This window comes from Ovis aries, chromosome 1 (assembly GCF_016772045.2).
Source record: "Ovis aries strain OAR_USU_Benz2616 breed Rambouillet chromosome 1, ARS-UI_Ramb_v3.0, whole genome shotgun sequence".
In the NCBI taxonomy this organism is placed as follows: domain Eukaryota; kingdom Metazoa; phylum Chordata; class Mammalia; order Artiodactyla; family Bovidae; genus Ovis; species Ovis aries.
Genome location: NC_056054.1, coordinates 99,622,915 through 99,632,531, shown reverse-complemented (window position 1 = coordinate 99,632,531; position 9,617 = coordinate 99,622,915). Strand labels below are relative to the sequence as shown.

General features: G+C 49.2%; 2 non-coding genes across 2 annotated transcripts; both read right to left on the bottom strand.

Moving 5' to 3' along the window:
• Positions 1–8,164: 8,164 nt before the first annotated feature.
• TRNAV-CAC (transfer RNA valine (anticodon CAC)) lies at positions 8,165–8,237 on the bottom strand. The gene has a single exon. It is a non-coding gene; the product is annotated as a tRNA-Val (tRNA).
• A 596-nt stretch (positions 8,238–8,833) lies between these two features.
• On the bottom strand, positions 8,834–8,907 carry TRNAN-GUU (transfer RNA asparagine (anticodon GUU)). The gene has a single exon. It is a non-coding gene; the product is annotated as a tRNA-Asn (tRNA).
• Between the last annotated feature and the right edge of the window lie 710 nt (positions 8,908–9,617).

Genomic DNA, 9,617 nt, shown 5'->3' with positions numbered 1-9,617 from the left:
CTCACTTGTCTAGGGTTAGCCAGGTCAGGGATCTGGAGGATGGTTTCTTTCATAGCCTGTGTTAGCCACCTCTGGCCCTGCTTTATCTTATAACCGAGATACGTAAACTCTTGCTTGGCAATCTGGGCCTTTTTGGCACTGGCCCTGTAACCTAAAGTCCCCAAGGTTTGGAGAAGGTCACCTGTTGCCTCTTGGCACTCTTTCTCTGTAGCCGCTGCCAGCATAAGGTCATCAACATATTGTAATAAAACAATGGTAGGGTGTTCAACCCGATACTCACGGAGGTCTTCGTCCAGAGACTCATTAAATAACGTGGGCGAGTTTTTGAAACCCTGTGGTAAACGAGTCCATGTCAGCTGCACAGGGGTCTGACCACCGTCTTCCTGCCATTTGAAGGCAAAGATCTCTTGGCTTGCGGGGGCAAGAGGCAAACTGAAAAAGGCATCTTTTAAATCTAAAACAGTATACCAAATGTAGTTTGGAGGCAAGTTGCTTAGCAATGTATAAGGGTTAGGAACCGTTGGATGAATATCACTCACCCATTTGTTGACTTCTCGTAGATCTTGAACCGGTCTAAAATCAGTTCCCCCAGGCTTTTTAACAGGCAACAGGGGAGTGTTCCATGGGGACCGGCACCTTTTCAGGACCCCAGTGTCTATGAGGCGTTGTATATGAGGAATAATTCCTTGCCGAGCCTCTTGACTCATGAGATACTGCCGTACCCTCACCGGGGAAGCACTGGCTTTCAGTTCCACAATGATAGGGGGCCTCTGTTTGGCCAGTCCCATTCCTGCTGTTTCAGCCCAGGCCTGAGGGTATCTTTGAACCCATGGTTGTACTTTGGGGCTTATTGTCACTGAGGCCTCTGGCAAGTAGAGTCTGTATTCATCTTTTAATGCCAGAGACAGGACCTGAAGAGGATGCCCGGTCCCATCTAGAACTGACACTTGTCCGTGGTCTAAATGAATTTGGGCATTCACTTTAGACAGTAAATCCCTTCCCAACAAGGGCGCTGGACACTCAGGTATCACCAGAAAAGAATGGGTTACCTGGTGGGCCCCCAAGTTCACATGCCGTTTTGTAGTCCATCCATATCGTTTAGTCCCGGTTGTTCCCTGCACCCAGCTACTTTTCTTAGACATGGGTCCATCTTTTTGGTTTAAGACTGAGTATTGGGCTCCCATGTCCACCATGAAGCCAACTGGTTTCCCTCTACATTTATAGTTACCCAGGACTCGGGGAGGGGCTTCGAGCCCTGACCACCCTAGTCGCTATCCTCACCCGCGTAGAGGATATGACTGTCTGGAGAGGGAGTCCCGTTCTTGGGGTTCTTGGGCCCCTCTTTTAGATTTTTTGGGGGGCATTTATCTTTCCAATGTCCAAACTCTTTACAAAACGCACATTGGTTTTTCTCAAGCTTACACCTTGTCGTTTTTTCTTCAGTTTTTGAGTCCAATTTTTTCCCTTTTTGGAAACTGTTTTTGTTTTCAACCCCAGCAAAAAATATCTGGGCCAGCTCTTCTTGATTTTTACGGTTTTCTTCAGCTCTAAATTTTCTTTTTTCTTCTTCTAATGCGGTCCTCTCTCTCTTCTGGGGTCTCTCTATGATTAAAAACTCTCTCGGCTACCCTCACTAGATCTTGCAAGGATTGTTCACTTAACCTCCTATCTTTTATAACTTTCTTTCAATATCGGGGGCTGCTTGATTTACAAATGCTAACATAACTGCCGCTCGTGACTCATCTGCCTGTGGGTCCATAGGGGTGTACTGTCTAAAAGCTTCCATTATCCTTTCAAGGAAGGCTGCTGGGCTCTCATTTGGCTCCTGCCTCCCTGAATTTATTTTGGCCAAATTAGTTGGCTTCCTGGCGGCCGCTCTAAGGCCGGCCATAAGAGTCTGGCGTTACACTCGGAGACGCTCCCTACCTTCAGTGCGTTCAAAGTCCCAGTTGGGTCGCACCAAGGGGAACCCCTCCTCAATGAGGTTAGGCTGTATTGTGGGCCTCCCATCCACCCCTGGCACATTCTTCTGAGCTTCTGACAGGATCCGCTCACGCTCCTCTGTAGTGAAAAGCACCTGTAACAGTTGCTGACAATCATCCCAAGTGTGATTGTGAGTCAATAAGACCCTGCGGTTTTTCAGAGAAGGAGGGAGTCTGGGTTTTCCAACTGTACAAATCACTAGTGGAGAAGGGCCAATACTGATATGTCCGCTCTCCATCCTCTCTGGCTGGCCCTGCCTGGACCGGGAATGCGTGAAGGGTGGAAGAGGGGACTTCTGGGTCTTCTTTTTCCTCTACGCTGGCCATTTCCCTTGTTCTTCCCCAAGTTCCCTGGGTGGGGGCCCCTTCTCTGGGAGGAGCTGAAGGCTCGGTTCTCCTCCTGGCTTCTCCAGATGAAACCTGTGGAACCTGTGGAAGCAAGGGCGGATGTGGATCCACATACGGGGGTGGGAACAATTCGGTCTCCAGATCTATCAGATTAGGATACAGAGAAGATTCCTGGAAGACCGGCTTTGGTCGATTCTCATCCTTTTTTCCTTCTTTTTCTTCGGAAGACTTCATGACTAGCACCTGTGGGCTTGGCGAGGTTGGAGTTGGGGAAGAGGGACGGGGAGGTTTAGGAGGTTTAGAAGGAGTGAGAACAAAGGGTTTAAGCCATTCCGGTGGGTTTCTCACTAGATCCTGCCAGACCAGAATGTCTGGGTGCCCAACAGGACTAGGAGTAAGCACACTCTCTTTAACTGCCTGGATAATTTGGGGATTGAAGGTTCCCTCTGTGGCCATCCAACGTCAAAGGTGGGCCACTCGGCAGAACAGAAAGTCACCAGTTTGCTCTTCTTCACCAGTAACGAAAGATTCTGAGCTCTAGACTTGAAATCAGAGAAGTGGTTAATCATAAGAGATAAAGGAGTAGAAGTTGTTTGTCCCATGATCACAGAAAAGTACAATGGGAGCCAACAGAGCACACAAAGAGCAACGCAGACACCACAAATAGACAAACAGATAACAAACACAAGGTGGCCACCGACAATGCACTCAGTCTTACCTGCAGGATGTTCACAGAGCCAGCTGCCTCCCTGGCATGATACCGGGCCTCAGCCTTATGCTGGACCTAATCCAGTAACCAGAGCCAGCCGCCTCCCCAGCACGATACCGGGCCTCGGCCTTACGCCGGACTTGCCTCTGCACTTTACACCCAGATGCCTCCCCAGTACGATACTGGGCCCTGGACTTAATCTGGGCTTCTGCAACGTTAGCACCGGTGCTCAGAGCTCTTATCTCCTAACGAGGCTACTCCCTTCTACCAGGAGAGTTGTCCTCCCCGGTGGGACGGAGATCCCGGACGAGCCCCCAAATATTATGCACCGAGCCCGTATCTCCGAACCGACCAAGAGAGCAAGTCCACCACAGTAATGCAAAGGCAAGAAGGGAGTTTATTTCTAGCGCGCTAGGGCCCAAGTCTCTTCCAGCTCAGTGGAATCCGACAAGAACCCTGAACAAAGGAGTATGGCGGCTTATATACAGGCAGTTCTTTGTCTCAGTTACAGGAGTAGCTGGCGTTACATGATTGGCCAGGCAGGATGAGCGCATATCCTGTCTCTTTCTGGTAAACATGACTCAGCTCCTAGAGCCCTTCGTTTGGTCCCTTATACCCGAACTCCCCTTTCAGCTTTGATATCCATACCTTTGCTCTTTACATCTGCTTTGCAAATAAGAATCACTGGATCTTTGTCCTGTGAGCTCTAGCTGCCTTACTCTCCACCAATATTCAGCTTCATCTCCAGAGTCAAATCAAAACTTGACCTGAAATCCTCCTCTTGGTGCCCAGCGTGGGAACTCACTGAAAGCAGGAAGGTGGGCCCATGATAAGACTCATCTTGTTTGTTTGTCACCTCTCAAGGCTAGCTATCCTTTGCTGCCTGATTTCCAGTGTCTTAGAAATCAGCATTTCACGTTTTTTTCTCTTTTTTATTCCTTTGGGAGTGGGACAAAGGTGGAGAGTGAGATTTGGAAGGAGGGTTAATCTGATTTCTGTCACTGCACCTTTGCTAGAAACTGAAGGCATCTCTTTATGTTCTTAGTTTTCCCTAAAGAGATGTGCTAATTTATATTCCAATGTATTTTGCCGACTCAAGGAAAGAGTCTTTTTCTTCACGGTCTTGCCATCACAGGAAATTGTCAATACACCTGTCTGTTACTCTAACAAAGGGATTTGTGCCCTACTGACTCAACTTAGCGGGAGGTACAACAAAAAGACAATGTGTACATTTCCCAGAGACTGCACATATTCAGCAGCTAAGCTTCCAAGCTGATTGGAAAGTATTCTAATAATTGTAACTGTTTTCAGTGGTGACCAAGTCATTGAGTCCAGACAAGACCAGCCAGAATGACTCTGGAGAGCCTCTTGCAGAGCAGCTTATGGATTACAGGAGTTAAAAAAAACTAAAACAAAAACAAAACAACCCCACTGGTCCCAGACATTTACCCTCTTCCCTTCATGAGTTGTATTTTGGCTTCGGTTGGATGCACACAATCTAATGAGGGGTCTCCCTCTGGTATATGGGCGCATTTGCAAGCCCGAGACTCTCTCTGTATGATATCTCAACAGTATGGGGCTACATCTGCAAAAATTATCTCATTTGAGACAAATTGTTGCAAGCTACAGAAACCTGCACCTATAATACATCTTGTACAAATCTGGATCCTTAGAGCTCCTGGTTCCCCTTCCACCGATTCCTCAGTTGAAGTTGGTGACGAAAGAAGAGCTCTTCAGATTTTCCGTACTCAGTCAAGATGTCTCTAGGTTCTAGGACATTTCTCTCTGCCCTTCTCTCTCCCTTTTGGAGTTTGTGCCTTTCTGTCCCTTATACTCTAGACCTCTGTGGATCTTACCCACATTCTGTCCTCTTCATCAGTTTTCTGGAACTGTGCCTTAGGAGTCCTTCAGTCAGCAAGCACTTACTAGGTGCTCACCAGGTACCAGGCCCTTCTCCTGGAAAACTGCTGTATCAGGAGTAAAGTCAAGGTCCCACTCCTTGGTCCATTCACACCAGGAGGCATCAAAAATAAGATACACACACACACACACAAATAAGAATCACAGCAGGAGAACAACCTGCCATGTTCTTCTCAGGTTCAACTGCCTGACAGCACCTAAGGACCCCAGCAGTGACTAAAAAAAAAATTGCATACCACATGGGAAAATGGGTGACTTGAGATCTAGAAGGCAGGTAAGTAAGAATCCGGATTTTTTTTTTTTTTAAATAAAGAAGTACTTCAGGTAAGCAATAGGTCTTAACTTAGAGAGTCTATGTGTTGTACTCTTCTTCAAGTGATGTATGGCTACATTCAGGAATGTCTCCTAAAGGTACCGACACATTCTCTTTAGCTGGTAATCTAGAGCTCTTCTATTATAACCTATAAAAATATGTGCATTATTATTTCTACTTAATTAGAAATTCTCCAGGCAAAGATTATACGTTAATTGAACCAATTTAATATCAAAGAACTTAAAGTTAACGATATATCTTCAAATCGAGATTGGAGCTGAGTCGTGTCTGATAAATGCTGCTTAGAATCACACATTAGATGATACCTAAAAACGTTGACCCCAAATTGAAAGGGGAATAATTAAGTCACTATGATTTCTTAACTCAAAAGACTTAATCCTGATTTAAAAGATATTATATGGTATATTTAATTTACCGGGACACATAATTTTAAATTTTATAAAAAATAAATCTGAAAGTAACCATGAGGTAGTTTTTAGACCAAAATTATTAAAGTAGTGTGGTGCATACCAAGAGTCATCTCAGGGAGCATGACAGGACAAACATTTTCTATGTCATTATACATCAAGTATTAGAATTCTCTAGCGTGTTAAAAGTATTCGAGAGTCATCCTTATTATCAACTTGAATTTTATTCTTGTTTGTAGCATGGAGAGGTAAACCTTTTTTATATTCCTGAGTTACATTTCAGCAAAACAAAGTGAAAGGAAAAAAAAAAAAAAAGACCCACGTGGTTGCTATTCAGTGAGATAGAAAAGGTGGTTCAGAACTCCGCTTTGGAGAGAGGCTGAATGACATACGTGTGGGAAAGCAGGGTGCCTCTGTGCTTGAATTCAGACTGGACCTGGGACTGGGTCAAGGCCAGAACACAAGACTAAGCATTCTTGTCCTAGGGCAGCCACCCAATCGACAGCACCCACACAGCAGTTCTGGGAAGCTTCTGAGAATATTCCCCTCTCTTTGTAGCATTTCCCATCTGGTTCTCCATCCTCCAACTACAGGGAAGGATTCTTCCCCTCTGTGTCCTGACAGAACACGTTATGCTCCCTGCAGGGCACGGGGAGCCAGGCAGGAGCCAAGGGGGCAGCTGCACTGCCTCGATGGGTTTCTAGCAAAGGAGCGTGGAAGTCCCATGGACAGAGGAGCCTGGTGGGCTAGAGTCCGAGGGGTCGCAAAGAGTTGGACAAGACTGAGCCGGTGAGCACGAGCACCAGGCGGTTCTACCACTCCGACGGATCCAAAGCACACCTGAGTGCCCGCCAGAGCAACCCGCAGGAGGCCAGAGGGCAGAGGGCAGCCGGCGCCGCGGAGGGCAGAGGATGAAAGCCTAGACTGTCCTACAAGCACAGGGCCTGACTGGCCTGCACTTCAGAAAGACCTGAATAAACCTCCATTTAGGTTACCCTAGCAAACATTTTCTTTACAGTGGCATTGGTGGTTCAGAGGTAGGATTCTTGCTTCCCACCTGGGAGACCCGGGTTTGATTCCGGGCTAATGCATTCCGGTTTTTCGTTTTGGATTTCGCTGTTGGCTCAGACGGTAAAGAATCTGCCTCCAATACAGGAGGCCTCGACTGGGAAATTCCCCTGGGAAGGCAATGGCCACCCACTCCAGAATTCTTGCCTGGAGTAATCCCATGGACAGACGAATGCTGCACTCCAAGGGATGGCAAAAAGTCCAAAAGGACTGAGCGACTAACACACATATCCCTTCTCTACATCCTACAGAGAGCGGATTCCAGGTGCCTGAAGGGCCAAGAGGGCCCTCTTCCGGACGGTAAAGCTGTTCGCTGGCCTTGGAAGACAGGTCCCACAGAAGTCAGCTTTGAGAGGGATGCCAAAAGAAAGGAACAACCCCGAGATAACCGCACGTTACTATCAAGTGATGTCATAAATCTTATCTAAAGAAAGATAAGTAATGTTAACTGTGTACTTCGGTACAGAATATAGGATGTTCGTGTTCTTGCACACTTTTGGTATCTTACAAAAGATTTTGGTTTAGGATTTTAATGAATTTTGGAACGGAAGCCTCACGTTCTCTATGAATGAAAACTCTGTTTAGTAAGACTCTGGGTTTACCATGCCAGGAGAAAAGAGTGGAAGCCAGAGCTAGCCAGCCTAGGCTATTCATGGCATCTCAGCTCCAACAGCCAGCCTGAGGTCCAGGACCCTGAGGTCCGCACTCAGCGGCATTTAGAAACTCTGTGCAGAAATGTTCTGCACTGGACCTTTAAGCAAACTACAGTCCAGATCTGGGCGGGCAGAGAGAGAGTCGTGTGCGTGCAGACGCTGGAAAACAGAAAGTTTTCCCTGACCGGGAATCGAACCCGGGCCACGGCGCTGAGCGCCGAATCCTAGCCACTAGACCACCATGGAGCTGTAGGCAAATAGGCTTGTTTAGCCTCTGCAGGTGAAAGGTGAGAGGAAGATGACCCTTCGGAAAGTCAGCAAGCTGGAAAGGCAACGTCGCAGCGGCCCAGGGCTGTGTGCAGCTGTGCAAGGCTCCCAGCCCTGCCCTCGCGGCTCATCGGCCTTCACCTCTCCTTTCCTGGGCGTCGCTTTTGCTCTGGGGCAAGGACACAAAGTAGCGGACTAGGTCCCTCCCGGTCTAGCGGTAGCGCTGCTTGCTGCCGAGCCCAGGTCTTGCTCTCTTTGTGAACCTCGGTTTTCTCTGTCGTCAGGCTCGGTGATGAGTGGCGGGTGATGAGCGGATCCATCCACCTCCAGATCTCCTAGCGCTGAATAAAGAGACTTGCAGGTGGTCACCAACTCTTCCTCCAGCTGCGTCCCCTGCCGCACCCCGTGCCTTTCGCGCCTGGTGGTTTTGCCAATGAGAAGGCACATCTCCGGGGGAGAAAAAGAAAGAGGAAGCCTGTTTCCGCCCGGTTTCGAACCGGGGACCTTTCGCGTGTGAGGCGAACGTGATAACCACTACACTACGGAAACGGGACACCTCCTATTCCTGAACACTGTATCCATGAAATCCCGAGGTCCCGCCACCACGAACCACACCACCAACTCTTATGACTCAAAGAGGAACCTTGGAGCCCCATGATCTCTCAGGCACGGAGAAGGCTCCCGAGGGCCCTGCTTTAGGGTTCCCCTCTGCCCTGAAGTGAGGCCCTCCGGCCCCACAGGTGGCCTTCGGGGCCCCGCACCCAACGCAGAATCCTCAGATCCTCAGCTGCGCACCCTGAGTTCAGGGGTCGCCCGCTGACTCCCTGGCTCCCGGCAGCCGCAGGAGGCGGGGACGGTGGGTGCGCCCGAGGCCCAGGTGACCCCGAAACCCAGCGGTGTGGAAGCCGCCCCTCCCGGGCTGCGGACCCGCGCCTCGGTGGTCCTCTTCTCGGCGCCGGCGATCAGCGCTCCGTGCTCTCAGGAATGACCGACGCTTCCAATCCACCCGGGACGCGCCCTCGCCGCTGTTCCTTTGCACCTGACTCCTGTGCTCTTTCTCTGAAAGTCCGTTGGGCGCATCACTTCTCCGGTGTCCTCCTGGCAAAAGGGAGTCTCTTTGGTGTTGCCTAAAATGGCACCCCCACCGTCCCTGGGTGGGCTCGAACCACCAACCTTTCGGTTAACAGCCGAACGCGCTAACCGATTGCGCCACAGAGACAACATTCCAGGGTTCATTGGGACTCTCTGTGGAGTAGACACTCATTCCCCGGGTGAGCGCTCTGTCCACCAGTAAAACGGTGCCACTTCCTTGCCCCTACCCGCCACAGATGCCAGCGCCCCCAGAGAAACCGCCATCCAGGCCTCGAACCTTCCTGGCCTGAACCGAAATAGATCCAAGGACAGCTGAACACCGGGTTGTTCCCATGATGGCTCTTCCCGTTTCCTCTCCTACACCCAAGAAATGAGTTTGCCCACCCTGGCAAAGGCCTCCCGGGCCGAGATTGGGCTTCGGTTTCCTGTGTCCACCAGGCAGTTTCCACAAGAGTGGGATTTCCGTGGGGTTCAGCTGGTAAGAATCCGTCTATTTGCAGGACACCCTGGTTCAATCCTTGATTTTGGAAGATCCCCTGGAGAAGGGAATAGTCACCCACTCCAGTATTCCTACCTGGAGAATCTTTGGACAGTGGAGCCTGGCAGCTTACAGTCTCTAGGTACACAAAGAGTTGAACACGACTGAGAGACACTGACTTCTCTGTAAGTGAGTATAGCTCGTTTGTCTGAGTGTTTTCTTTAAATGGTTATTTTTACTCACATTGTAAAGTTTAACAAATATACACTTGTGAGAATAACTTCAGTTCAGTTCAGTTCAGTTCAGTCGCTCAATCGTGTCCGACTCTTTGTGACCTCATGAATCACAGCTCGCCAGGC